The sequence below is a fragment of the Saimiri boliviensis genome, chromosome 18, assembly GCF_048565385.1.
Source record: "Saimiri boliviensis isolate mSaiBol1 chromosome 18, mSaiBol1.pri, whole genome shotgun sequence".
In the NCBI taxonomy this organism is placed as follows: domain Eukaryota; kingdom Metazoa; phylum Chordata; class Mammalia; order Primates; family Cebidae; genus Saimiri; species Saimiri boliviensis.
This window is the reverse complement of record NC_133466.1, coordinates 17421812-17437528: the sequence shown is the minus strand read 5'-3', so window position 1 is coordinate 17437528 and position 15717 is coordinate 17421812.

The following is a 15717-nucleotide window of genomic DNA, read 5'->3' as shown; positions in this document are numbered from 1 at the left end:
CCATTAATTAATATGATCGATGAGTACCTGGGTTAAAATTAGCGCTGAAAAATCTCAGCTCTCACCCCTAGATTTAAAAGCATTTTTTTCTGTACAATTTCAAACCCTTAGAGTCTTTCTGGTTTTCAGGTTTTGTAGCTTTCTGCCTTACTTTTTGAGTAATTATTTTAATGACCTTTCTGATATTAATTTTAGTTTAATGTAACTTAATTTTGCTATGATACTTAAGGGAAACGCTACTTCTGACTTGAAGCTTGCTGGAAGTCCTGATACAACTTTGATTCTTGTTATTTTAAAGGAAAAAATAGCAGTATACTAAAACGGTAAATGGAAAGGCCGTGTTTTTTTGGTGACATCATTAGAGTACAAACTATCCAGAGGCATCTGGATGTGATGAACAAGCATTTGAGCCACCCAGGAGAGTAAGTCCTGTCCTAGAAATGCATTCATGTGAGCTCTGGATTCAGCTGCTCAGCTAGGCTCCACTATGGGTTCTTCTTAAAAACCAACCTCACAAGGTTGTTGTAAAGGCTACCAAAATATATGTATTTATCGAACAATACAAATGATAGGTACTTGATAAATGATGGTTATTTTATTACTATGCTTAAATAATGGAGCTTAGTCCAGTCAATCAATTTCTTGATTTTTCATGGGGATAAAGAAATGAGCTTGAGCTTTTTGACAGCTTTTCCCTACTATTAGATTAGTTGACAAGATGGTATTAATACATCCATTCAGCAACAGTGGCAGACATTGTAGTTCCTGAACAGCAAGGATTTTAGTTGCACCAGATATGATCATTGTGGTTTTTGTTTAAAATACCATACATGTTTTTTGTTTATTTTATTTAGCTTTAGTAGATATGAGTTGTTTTATTTAAAAAATTATGACTCCTAATTTGATCACTGAACTAAAATTAAATGGCAGTTCAACATGCGGATTTCTAACCAAGCTCTAGTGTTACACAATGCTGCTACTTTCTGATTCTCAGTACTTATCAGATATATTATATATATTTATTTTATAAGATTGCAGGATTTAGGAAAAAAGATTTTTTTCATTTAAGACATCAGGCCGGGCTTGGTGGCTCACACCTATAAATCCCAGCACTTTGAGAAGCCAAGGTGGGCAGATCATGCCTGATTAACACAATGAAACCTGTCTCTACTAAAAGTACAAAAAATCAGCCAGGAGTTGTGGCATGTACCTGTAGTCCCAGCTACTCAGGAAGCTGAGGCAGGAGAATCGCTTGAACCCAGGAGGCTAAGGTTGCAATGAGTCTAGATCACGTCATTGCACTCCAGCCTGGGTGTCAGAGTGAAACTCTGTCTCAAAAAAAAAAAAAAAAAAAAAAAAAAAAGACATCAAATGTATTTGTCGAGTAGGTCATTGTGAACATTAAGAAGTTTTGGATCATTAGCCCATATATGTTAACTGAATAAATGTACTCGAAAAATCTCTCTCAGTATTTTAAACTGTGAACTTGTTTGTTGATGCAAATTTGGAATATATCATGAGACATTCTATCCCAAGATCCGTTGAGTTTTGTTGTATGATAGAACAAGAAATAAACAAAAAGTTGACTATAAAAGCTTAGATGGATATTTTTATATTTATGAAAGTTGCAGAGAAAGATAGATTAAAAGAAAACATAAAAGTAGGTCATTTTGCCTCTTGTCTTTATACAAAATTGTGAGTGGTCATTAAAAATAATTCCATCATAGTCCATATGAATGCTGTAATTTTGTTGAATATTACTAGAAATAATAGAGTTTAAAATATAATATTTAACATTCTAAGAAGAGAAAATTATTACGTTGGTGCAAAAGTAATTGTGGTTTTTGCCATTACTTTTGCACCAATGTAATAAGTTAGATTATTATGATGGAACATCTTATATCATTTCCTTCAAAAATTTGTAGCTTTCCAAATGCCATTAGACATTAAACCCTTTTAACACATGAGCTGTTGATACTTTGTTTTTCTAACAAGACATCTAGAATATGCTGTGTTTCTATCTTAGCATTGTTTCAACTTCCAACAATTACTTTTTGATAGATTGAATGTAGTTGTATTGAGAGGAATTATCATTTCAATTTGTTTTGGATATTTGTCCTTTTACTACTCGGCAAACCAAAAACGATTGTAATTGTTCTAATTATGATTTATAGACATGATTTCCCACCACTGAAGTGTTGATCGTGATTTTTTTAACAGGTACTAAAGCAGGCGTTTCACCCGTCATCCCTGTGTGGACAGGTTTTGCAGTCACTGTAGCTATTGCTCATTCTTCAAACACTTCTCGCTTTGTATATCAACTGCCCTCTGCTGCTTTCTGCTAGTTTTAAAATCTATCCTATGGGGCACCAGAAGTGGCTGAAATATCAGTTAAGTCCTATTTGACAAATACATATTTAGAGTTACCAATTCAATAGGGCCATAAAGAAACTGTGAGGTTAGTTCTAGCTAATATTAAGATAATCAGTTTTGGAAGTTTTGCTGTTTATTGGCAGAAACCACAACAAGATTTTGTGTAGTTTCTATTAAAACAATGAAATATTATCGGATTGATCATTCCGTTCAAAATATGCTTTAATGTTTTTCTAAAGGTGTTGGGCACTCAGCATCTATCTCCAGGGGCTGAATAATTGATGTTTACATTTCCCTGACATCCACACAGTTAGGGTTCCAAAAGTAAGTTCTACTTAGATTTGGAACATTACGTCATTCCAGGTTCTAGATCACTTATCAAAAATCTCTTAGAATGTTATTGAACATACTGAACATGCTGCTTGGTGGTGAACAAGTGGTGGCTAAGTAGTTGTTCATGGTTCCTGGGAGTCCTGATCAAGGCCTGATGCAGCAGACCTTCCAATGATTGGGGTAAACTCCTAATGTATCCTAATACTATGTCTCCTTAAAACACATAGCATGTTATGTTTTCACCACTGAGACCACAATAATTAAAACAAACTGCTATTGCATTCATTTGTGTGTGTGTGTGTATGTGATTTGCAAAATGATATAAATAGGTAGATGACTTTGTTAAATAGATAAAGCCTTAGAAAATGAGAGCATACAGATGGATACAGATTAATATTTATTATACCTGTGTCCGTTACTACAATCCACTTTGTGTTTTGCACTGTAAATCCCAAAATGTGTTATATTATTTTTGTCAACTAGCATTGCCAACATAAAGCCAATATAAGCTGATTTTGCAGGAGTATACATATAATCTTTAACAGCTGGACTTGAAAATAGTTCAGGTTTTAAAATTGGAAGTATCTTCAATTTTAGTAGGTAAAGAAATAAAAATCTGAGAGGAAGGATTAGGTGGTGTAATTTCTTCTGTTTGATACTAAAATTCCATAGGAATCTATATTTGAGAAATACAAAAATACTGCTGAGTAGCACTTTTCTGGGACTTTGAGAAGTGTGGGAGACAGAATGCACTTTATGAACATTTTTTATGCCTTGTAAAAGTAGCACTACATATATATGTTTAACTCTACATAACAATGAACTTACTTTCTCTCTGCTCTTTATATTCCTTTATGGTTTACTACCTTAGGCATTAAATCAAGAATTTAATATGTTGAGGGGAAAGGGTTTCATATCAGAAGTTTCTTTCTTCCAGCAAATATTTGGTAGATTCCCACATGTCCACTGAAATAAAAACTAGGGAATAATATGTATGTGTATTACAATATTCTTTTCAAGACTTTGGCAGGAGAATTATTTAAGTATGTCATTCTATCTTGAAAGCCAACTATGGGTTTATGAGGGGGAGGGGAATATATTTATACATTAATTCTTGAAAGGTTAAGAAGCTTTTGGGTTTGAGTTTCATAGCCATAGCACTAATTAAAATTTTGTGGTTTTCAACAAAAGGGATGCATTACATTTGGTTTATTCTGCACTGAAGTAAAAAAAAAAAAAGCCATCATCTCTCATCTCATCCAATGTTTATCAATTGGGTCAGCAATTGTGATATAGAGTTGATGTTTTCAAGTATCTTAATGCATAGTTAATTGCAACTGGAAAATAACTCGTAAATGCATTGTGCAATGGGTCTGCTAGTATGGGATGAGTTCAGCCTAATAGATAGTAAGAGGCAGCTTAGCTTTGTGGCTAAACACAGGTCCTCTGCCTGTCTGGGCTCCAATATCTGATTTCAACCCCTAACTCCATCAAAACCAACCCTTTGTGATGTGTCATGTCACACAATTTTAGCTTCAATTTTTTTCTCTGTAAAATGAATATTATAATTGTTTTTTTATTTTTTATTTTTTATTGCGTTTTAGGTTTGGGGGTACATGTGAAGAACATGCAAGATTGTTGCATAGGTACACACATGGCAGTGTGGTTTGCTGCCTTCCTTCCCCGCACCCATATCTGTCATTTCTCCCCATGCTACCTCTTCCCACCTCCCCACCTCCCCGTCCCTCTCCCATTTCCCCCCAACGGACCCCAGCGTGTAGTGCTCCCCTCCCTGTGTCCATGTGTTCTCATTGTTCAACACCCGCCTATGAGTGAGAACATGCAGTGTTTGATTTTCTGCTCTTGTGTCAGTTTGCTGAGAATGATGGTTTCCAGGTTCATCCATGTCCCTACAAAGGACGTAAACTGTGGTACATATACACCATGGAATATTACGCAGCCATCAAAACGATGAGTATTATAATTCTATCTACTTTATTCAATTAATGTGAGAATTCAATGGATGATTCAAGATGTTGATGCATATTCTCTCAAAAAAAAAACAAAAAAAGGAATTCCCCACTCTTAATTGATTTTAAAGATAGGAAAAAAATGGGTAATTCTGCCAGTGCATAGCCTCACCTAAATTATAGCTGGCTAAACTATACCAGATATAATACTAAAATGTAAGTTTAGTTTTAAATAATGTATACAGAATCCCTTTAAAATGCTGCTTCTGCTCAGGGTAGCTTTCCAGTTGCTGATAGGCAATGGATCTGGCTGCTGGGCACAGGCACTTTGGCCCCTCCCACAGCCTCTGAATGATGGGCCATAGACACAGCCAGGAGTATGCCAATGCCTTGCCATCTCTATACTCCTGCCCTCCATGTGGGGTGTCTTAGTCTTTTCTGGTTGCTGTAGTAAAATGCGATAAGCTGGGTAGCCCACTAACAACAGGACTTTATTTCTCACAGTTCTGAAGCCTGGGAAGTCCAAGGTCAAGGTACAAGCATATTCAGTGTCTGGTGAGAGGAACTGTCTGATTTATAAATGGTGCCTTCTTGCCGTGTCCTCACAAGAGTGAAGAGGCAAGAGGCATTCTTGCCCCTCTTTTAAGGGAACTAATCTCATTACTAATCACCTAATCAGCTTCAAAAGACCTCACTCCTACTGTCATCACCTTGGAAATTAGATTTCAACATTTGAATTTTTGAGGGAACACAAATATTTAGATCATTGCATGAGGTGATCATGTTAGATTTGTAGCCAGACTAAGGCAGCCAAGATTGCACCATTGCACTCCAGCCTGGGCGACAAGAGTGAAACTCTGTCTCAATTCAGGACATAGGCATAGGCAAGGACTTCATGACTTAAACACCAAAAGCAATGGCAACAAAAGCCAAAACAGACAAATGGGATCTAATTAAACTTAAGAGCTTCTGCACAGCAAAAAGGCACAATCATTAGATTGAACTGGCAACCAATAGAATGGAAAAAAAATTTGCAAACTACCCATCTGACAAAGGGCTAACATCCAGAATCTACAAAGAACTAAAGCAGTTTTACAAGAAAAAAACAAACAAACAAATCCATTCATAAGTGGGCAAAGGATATAAACAGACACTTTTCAAAAGAAGACATTTATATGGCCAACAAACGTGAAAAAATGTTCATCACCATTGGTCATTAGAGAAATGCAAATCAAAACCACATTGAGATACCATCTCATGCCAGTTAGAATGGTGACCATTAAACAATCTGAAGACAACAGATGCTGGAGAGGATGTAGAGGAAAAGGAACACTTTCACACTCTTGGTGGAAGTGTAAATTAGCTCAACCATTATGGAAGACAGTGGGGCGATTCCTCAAGGAACTAGAACTAGAAATTCCATTTGACCCAGTAATGCCATTACTGGGTATATATCCAAAGGATTATAAATTGTTCTGTTATAAAGACACATGCACATATATGTTTGTTGTGGTGCTGTTTACAATAGCAAAGACCTGGAACTAACCTAAATGCCCATCAACACAAAGAAAATGTGGCACATATACACCATGGAGTACTACGCAGCCATAAAATATGACAAGTTCATGTCCTTTGCAGGGACATGGATGAATCTGGAAACCATCATTCTCAGCAAACTGACACAAGAACAGAAAACCAAACACTGCATGTTCTCACTCACAAGCAGGTGTTGAACAATGAAAACATGTGGGCATAGGGAGGGAAACATCACACACTAGGGTGGGTTGTGGCATGGGGAGGCTGGTGAGGGAAAAAACTGGGAGAAATGCCTGACATAGGAGACTTAGTGATGGAGACAGCAAACCACCATGGCATGCGTGCACTTGTGCAACAACCCTGCAGGATGTGCACATGTACCTCAGAGCTTAAAGCACACACAAAAAATTTTCTGTTGACGTGAAAATTATATATATGTACACATATATTCACATACATGTGGTTTCTTGATATATATCTTTATTTCTAGGTATAGTAAAAAATAAAACAGGAGAAGGTAAACCTCTTCTCCAAAATCTCTGATGGAATTTTTTTGTCCTCCCAGTAGAATTCCCATGTAACTGATTATTTTTTCCCTATTTTTAAAATGCAATATTTAATTTCACCAATATGTCTGTGTAGATAAATGCTAAAGAACAAATGCTATTATAACACTTCTTTGATTTAACTACCTGTTTTGTTTGATAGACCTTAGAAGACCAAATTTTCTCTTCAAGAAAGTTAATTTCAATAACAATTGAATCTCCAATTTAAAACTTATTTTTCATAGCTTATTTTTGTTAGTGAGACGCATCTTTTTTAAAAGAAGAAACTGGATTTGTTTCATCATTGTTACAACGTATTTCCCACTCATTCAACCCAGGAGCCTGTCAGAGTGGGAGTCTACTCAATTTATTTACACCTTTGTTCATAGCTGAAATTTACATTGGGTGGTCTTATTAATGTTCAACAGTAGTGCAAAAGCGAAATCATAAACACATTGGGCTTATGTAAAACATCAGAATGTAACAGCAGGGTTTCCTAATGTCCTAACTGCCATGGTGTGTTATATGTCTATAATAAATAGGAGATTACTGTAAGATGCAGAAGATATGTTATAAATCTCTACAATATAATTTGTTAAATTACTTCAAGTTCTTGCCACAGTTTATAAGAATCTAATAAAATTTGGGTGGCCTGCATTTCATAGCATAACCATGTGCTTCTAAGTGAACCATGTAGACATAGACATATTGGGAGTTCCTGATCAAAGTGTTAACAGTCTTCTTGGCATCTCATCCTATCATACTTTTTTCACAATGTGGGAATTATTTCTGCACCATCAGTTATTCTTTTTTGCATGTATAGACATCGTATAAGATTGAAAGAGCAATCAGTTAGTACCACTAATGGCTACATGGCTATGCCCGTCTTTAGAGGCCCCTTCCTGTATGTATCTGCTTTGTGATCTTTTGACTTTGTCTCTGTGTTTATGCTTCCTCTTCCTCGGGTAACGATTTACTTACATCAAGATGAAACGTATTGTAGGGTTAAGAACACAGACTCAGGGATTCAACAGCCGGGGTGTGAATCTCAAATAGCTCCTTCACTTGTTAAGTGCATAATCTCAAGAAATATAGAATAGAGCAAGCAGGAAAAGCACATTGAGAAGATGGGGAGAAAATCTGGGTCACTGTATGGCCATGAAGATTGTATCCCATGTAGCTTTTGGGACAGCAGCATGATGATAAAGATAATGTGAATGGTAAACTTGGAGTTGAACTTGTACCACTTCTGAATCCCATAATTCATGGACTTCATACTGGCCAATTAGTTTAAAAAGTGTTTGGGGTCATTCCTTACATATGCTCATAGGAACAAAAAAGAGAAGCCTTGTAAAATGAGATGACTTGCAACAGAAATGGTAAAGCAGAATACTTCTATTGTTGCGGAAAAACAGAAGAAGGATTATATATATTTAATCCATATTGTTAGTTGTTAAAATTGCCTTGTCTCCTAAGAATTAGAGAGAAAGAAAAGCTTCAGAGAACAGTTGTGATGTTAGAAGATTTTGTGAAGAAAAATTGGTGTTCTCAAATATCTCATGTCTTTCTGAAACTTTATATGAAATTTATAAAAAAGATAAAGCATAAATTAGAGTTAGGTAGATTGAAAATGCACTAGGAATTTCTGCCAAGTAAAGCAGTTAGGAAATTTCATAACTCCTCATTGTTCTGGCTTTATTCCCTTTAAATATAGCAAAAAACAATAGATAGCCTTCACTTTTAGAAGAAAATAACTTGGGAGATAGATTGCTTAATTTGCTTGGAATAGCAGTAGCTTTAGTAAGTTTAAATTTTTTATATAAATTATGCATACTGGCAAACATATGATTTATTAAAATTTTTACTGCTCTTTTTTTGATCTTTTTAAAAAATGTACTTTAAGTTCTGGGGTACATTTGTAGATGGTACAGGATTGTTTCATAGGTATACACATGCCTTGGCAAAATAATGGTCTTTTTTGCCCTTCGAGGTTTTATTAGTCCGTTTTCATGCTGCTGATAAAGACATACCTGAGTCTGGATAATTTACAAAAGAAAGAGGTTTAATGGACTCAGAGTTTCCCGTGGCTGGGGAAGCCTCACAATCATGGTGGAAGGTGAAAGTCACATCTCACTTGGTGGCAGACAAGAGAAGAGAGAACTTGTTCATGAAAATTCCCTTTATAAAACTGTCAGATCCTGTGAGACTTATTCACTATCATGAGAATAGCATGGGAAAGACATGCTATCATGATTCAATTACCTTCTACTGGTTTCCTCCTACTACATGTGGGAATTGTGTTAGCTACAATTTAAGATGAGATTTGAGTGGGGACACAGCCAAACCATATCAGAGGGGATGTCACTCTCCTATTAACATTTATTTTTTAATTAAGCCCTTAGTGACTCCATTGTCCTAGAGTTCTTCCGTCCTACTGCTCTCAAAGCAGACATTAAATCAAGGGGTTAAATGCAAAGGATTTATTTTGGTTTGTGATTGGGGATTAAAGGAAAAAGGAGTGAAGGTAACCAGGAGGCACTCTTGAATTGAGTTGATGCCACTGTGAGCAATTGGGCTTGGATTCTACTGGCCACGTGAGAGATACTCTTTAAAATGTGCTTCAGAATTGTCCACTCAACTGCACTGGAGGAAAGGAGGATTGGCTCATGGGCTCCTGCTCTCCATTGGGCAGGGGACAAGAGTGTCTTATATAGCCTGCTATACCTGGAAATAGCAGAAAATGTATCATCATGATCCAGCCATTTCATTTCAGTCTCATGCTGAACAAACCTTCCTCAGCACAATGAATAACCTTCAGCTCTGATGTATTTGCCGTTTTAATACTTGAGAGATGCTTCTTCTATAGAAGATTCACATTTATTGACTCTCCCTCTATAGGATAAACACTTAAATATTTGGCAGTTAATTATAGGGGTCAACTTGGCTGGATTAAGGAATGCCTAGAAACCTGGTACAGACTTCCTTGGGGGGTGTCTTTGAGGGTGTTTCCCGAGAAGATTTGCTTGTGAGTTTGTAGTAATGCTCATGAGCTAGTCTTTGAATTCTTATTTCTGTTGCCCTGAGCTTAAACTCCACTGATCTGTTTCTATCTATGGCAAAATATCCAAATATCTAAATATCTTAGAGGTAAACATTATAAATTTACTTCAATTCATTTAACTATCTAGTCTCTTAATTATATTTTATTTATTCATTATCAGTAGATACATGAAAAGCAAGCTTTTTCAAATATTTGCATAGAATACAATATAATGCACATGTCAAAAGCTGTTTTATAATTCTAGTAAAGCTTCAAAATGAAATAAATGTATTATATTATTTTTCAGCCAAATGTTTGTCTTTAACACACACACACACACACACACACACACACACACACACAATCTTTTTATAAAAGATACACTCATTTTTCTCACTGAATATTTTATTAAAAACTTACCTTAAGGATAATATACATTTTCTATCATACTAAACTATTTCATCATTTTGTTTAGAACAAATGGCAGTTTAGTTTTTAAATTACTTAATTAAATTATGTTTCCAAGTTTTCATGAATTCATCTTTTGGGTGGGCTGTTTAGGCTACCTAAGAAATAACCAAATTGATATTTTAGTTTTTTTTGCCCAAAGGGAAAAACAATATGAGACAAAATAGAAAACCAAGAGCACTGCTGAGCCCCAAGACATGACAGTCCATAAAAGTTCAAACCCAGCAGCCTCACCCATACAGCCTGTTTAATACTTTAGCCTCTTCATCTATTTTATAATGAGGATTTCATGTTGTCACACTATCGGCTTATTTTAATTATATTTTCTAGGGTGATTTGATGGCAAAAGACACTACACCAAATAAATAGGATGGTGACTTAGACAGCAAAATCATTAATGTATAATTTAATGGAAATAGGATTACACTGCTATTTCTGTTCGGACAATATTTTTCTTTTCTCACCATTCTGCCAGGTTCCTCAGAAATCAGCATCTGAGACATAAATATATGTGGTACTCTTTTATTAAGCAGTCCTCTCTCAAAGAAGAGGAAGTGATGGGAAAGAAGAGCAATGAAGGAAGTAAAGCAGATATGATATCAGGCTGGTCATCCTTGGAAAAGTCCAAATACATTGAGACTCTAGAAAACAGTCTTATTCCCAGAATATCTGGTCAATATTTAAAAAGCTAATTTGTTTCAACCCACTCAAGAACTGTTTTCCATAAGGATACAAATAAAAACACATTCAGGTGATGCAATCATTTGCTTTTTCAATCTATACAATGCTGGAACCCCTGCTTCTCCTAACTGGTATTCATTGAAGAATCATGGCGATGCTACCAAGGGATTTTAAGCATTTGGATGGTCTCTAAAAATAATAAATAAATCTGCTAAAACCACAAATTTTTATTGGTTCAAAAAAAAGAATGAAATATATCTACAGAGTCATAAAATTTTGGCTTTTGATTACGTTTTACTAAAAAAAAAATGATGCTAAAATATACTAATCCTGAAAGAAGATCTGATGAGAGAATAGTAACCAATAAACTACTGAGTGTGCAGCCATTGTTAGGGCATCTACTACTTCTATGTCCAAGACAAGAATGATTGATTATTAAATATAGTTGAAACTTCATTGTCTTATTTGGCTGTTTACCTCACTCACAAAAATAACTGCTCTATACAGGACTGTATTTCATTGTCCCAATCTGCTTTCATACTTTTTGTTGTTATTATTTAGGGTAAAAACTGAATGCTAACCCGTGTTCATGTGTACATTTAAAAAATATATGCCTGCTGAAATATTGGATTTTCACTATCTTTCTTTTAGTCATATTTGTTTGTAAATCTTTATTAAAGAATTTTGAATTACTGTACATTGTTTCCTGAAAAAAAACTGACTTTTTTCTGATATATCTTTCTGATAATAATAAGGACCTTGAAGAATAAGGTACTCAAAGTCTCTTAATGTCATTGCGTTTGTTTTCTTTTACAAAACATAAGGAAGTGGGTAAACAAAACCTAGTTTAAATGAGTTGTTTTAACATAAGTACTTCTTGATAGCTAAGAAAAATTGCTTCCCAGGTGACTTGTTTCAATGTAAACCATCTAAGTCTTTCATAGACAATAAGAACACATGGCCAGTAGGGAAGAATGTAGCTTGAGGAAGTTGGTGATTTAATTGGTGGCCTTCTCAAGTGGTGCTACTGGATTTTAGGCTGTTTCCACCAAAGTCACCCAAAACCAAACTTGAACTGGCAGCATGAAGTTTTCCTTTATATTTGTCATCAAGAGTTCAAGCCACTGCAGGACTTGATGACCTGACCATTCTACAGAAGAAAAGAAATAATATAGTGAACTGCAGTTGGTTATGAAATGATTGTTTTTAATTGCTAGAAGCTAACAACAAAATTTTTCTAGTAATACATTGATTTTTACATTTACAGATTTCCATAAGAATTGACAAATATGCCTCTCGATTTATGAGAAAAATTCCTTCACCGAAATATTTTATGAAAAGTTCTATGTGTAACTGTTTGGTACAAAGTGTACATTTAGGTCTTCTTAAAATGACTCTACCCTTAAATAATTTTGTTTTCAAGGGTCACATCTCTTGGGTAATGACTAATCTTCTCCTAGTGATTAATAATAACAATTATGTAGAATGGTGGTTCTTGGTGACTTTTTCTCTGACTGAATGAAACAACATATTTCAAAATCGAGACTCTGGGACATTTGGTTCTTCTAAGTCACATTTTTTTCCCAGTAAATAAAATCAAACTTTTATGTAAGTTTATAGAAATCATTTTTTATTTCTTATTTAAAAATGAGAAATTAATAAAATATCAACAATAGTATTTGCTTATTATTGTTTTCTTTAAATCTCTAAATTACAACTTGAAAAATTGTTTTTCAATATTTTTGGCCATGTAACCATTAGAATAAAAACTACACTTTTGTTTAATAATTTGGACATCTGTACCACACATCTGGAAATTTTAGTCAACTGGTTTTTTTCCTTGATCCAATTTTTCTGCAGTTGTTTGGTGGAGTAAAGATATAAAGTGTGGAACACATCAAGTTTGCATTCTTATCACTTTCTGTACATCTGTTACTGACAAGACTTTCAGCCAGCTGCTGTGTAGCCAGAAGGCATTTGCTGGGCCTATTTTGAAATCTTGAGTTAGTTATTCTGGTTAATAAAGAGATACAGAAAGAAACTTGCTGGGCATGGAAATAATAATAGACTTATAGTGCATTACTTTAGTGCTATGCTCCAGCCTCTATATGATGCAAGATTGGTTATATACTAAGAGCTGTGGGCTTTGAGATTCATTAGCTATTTTGTACTGGAAATGTCACTTAAATTTTGTGAGACTTACTTCTAAAATCTACAAAATATGAGGGTAACAAAGTACATTCTTTTTTATTGTGGTAAAAACAAATAACACAAATCTACCCTCAACACACATTTGTGTGTGGTACAGTGTTGTGAACTATAAACACAATGGTGTACAGTAGACCTCAAAAACGTTTTCATCTTGCATACTGAAACTTTACACCTATTGAGTAGCAACTCCTCATTTCCCACAGTTCATTTTCAAAGTCTCCTCTACATCTGAATTTCATTTCTGACAATTTCACATAAATGTTTAAACCAACATTATAATCCAATAATATTTATTTAGTTCATAGATATATGTTCCTTAATTTGTTTTGAGCAATACTATATGATACTGTTCAAAACCAATTAAAGAACATGACTTTTCATAACTAGAAATCTTAGATTTCTAACAGTTGATTTATATTTGAACAAATAGAAAAAGGTACAAATACAGAAGATCTATATACTTGTATTGACCAGGAGCTGATGCATTTTCCAGCCCAAAATGAATGCAGCTTATAACACTTAGCTGCCTGAACGTTTTTTTTTTTTTTTTTTTTTTTTTAATGGAGATGGGATCTCACTGTGTTGCTCAGGCTGTAGTGCAGCAGCTTTTCATAGGTGTGATAAGAGCATTGCAGCCTTGAACCCCTGGCCTCAAACAGTCCTCCCACCTCAGCCTACTGCATTGCTAGGACTACAGGCATTCCTCACTGTGCCTGGCTAAGTGTCTGAATATTTTGTCTACAAGAATATTTTTGCATACAAGGCTGGGGCAGGAAATTACCATTCAACTTCTGTTTATTTATGGTAGGGTAAAAACCACAAGGCTAAAAGTTTAGAAAACAAATTACAATAGATTTTCTATACAGGTAAGAAATTTCATTAAAGTGCGATTTAAAATATGTGAATAAATCAAAATAATGAACTTGTGTTGAAATCAACCAGAATGCCTTCAGATACTGGCCATGGTTTTGTTATTAATTAGAGGAAGACACAATCACACATTCTCTTTCTTTCTCTCTTTTTCTTTCTTTCTGCACACAAATACACACACGCACACAAAAGGAGCACAGCTGAGTGCCCACTAGTGCTCATTTTCTACTTTTATTTTCTTCTGTAAATTTCCTCTGCTATCTCAGAATTCTTTAATTTAGAAAGTGAAGTCTTTGGAGCAACACCCAAATGTCCATCAATTTAAATTTTAGTTCTGACTCAGCCATATCCTGACTATGTGACCACTATGAAAGTTATTTAGTTTTTCTCATCCACATTTAGTAAATGTGGATGGTGATGATTAGGTTGTTACAAAGGCAAATGAGTTAATAAATATTTAGTGCTTAGACCAGTGTCTAGCCTTCAGGAAGTACTCCATAAATGTTAAGGTTTTTTAGCATAATGTTAGACACCCCTTCAGTAGGACAAGACACATTTTGAAAGAGGAATGTAAAAGAGTGCTCTGTCATAATGAATATTATATAAGTGCCCTCTTATCCACAGTTTCGCTTTTGAAGGTTTCATTTATCAGCAGTCAATCACAGCACAAAAATATTAAACAGATCATTTCAGAACTATACCTAACTTGTGTGCTATTCTGCATAGCAGCAGGGAGTCTCACACTATTCTACTTCTTCCCAACCATCTTGCCTGGGATGTGAATCATCCTTTTGCCCAGAGCATCAGCGCTGTAGACACTACCCACCCCTTAGTCACTTAGTAACTATCTACGTTCCACTAGCTGCAATCCATGGTGATATCACAGCACTGGTGTTCAAATAACCCTTATTTGACTTATGGCCCCAAAACACTAAGGTAGTAATTCTAACAAGTTTTATATGACAAAGTGAAGCTGTAAATTTTCTCCTTTGAACCAAGGGTTGAAAGTTCTTAGTAAAGAAGAAAGAAACGTATGTCGATGTTGCTAAGGCCTACTGCAGAGACAAATCTTCTATATGCAAAATGGTGAAGAAGGAAAAAGAAATTTGTACCAGTTTTGGTGTTACACATCAAACTGAAAGAATTATAGCCACCATGCATGGCAAGAGTTTAGTTAAGACAGAAAAGGCATTAAATTTGTAGATGGAAGACACGAACTGATACTTGTGCAAATTGATGGGAATTGGGTTCATTACTATCCATGCTTTTAGGCATCCATTGGAGGCTTCGGATCATATCCTCAGTGAGTAACAGGGGACTACTGTAATGAGGATAGACAGCTCTACCGGGAGGCAAACTCTGGATCTTCTCAGCTACATACATTTCATACATTTGGAAAATGGGGTTCAGAAAATTTAAGCAACTTTTTATGATGAAATGACTAATTAATCTCAAATCAAAGACTAAAACACACATTTTAAAATATAAAAATGCTTAATATAATAATTAAGCGCTTAAGTTTTTAACTATTGTGAGAAATGGTTGAAACCAGAACCCTCTAGGAGTATAGATTGGTGGCTAGTTTAAAGTTTTAGGCTCTGTCTCAATGCTTTGCCCATACAAGAGGGTCCAGTGCACAGAATTACAACTAAAAAGATTCCAATTTTTAGAAAGAAGATGTAAAGTAATA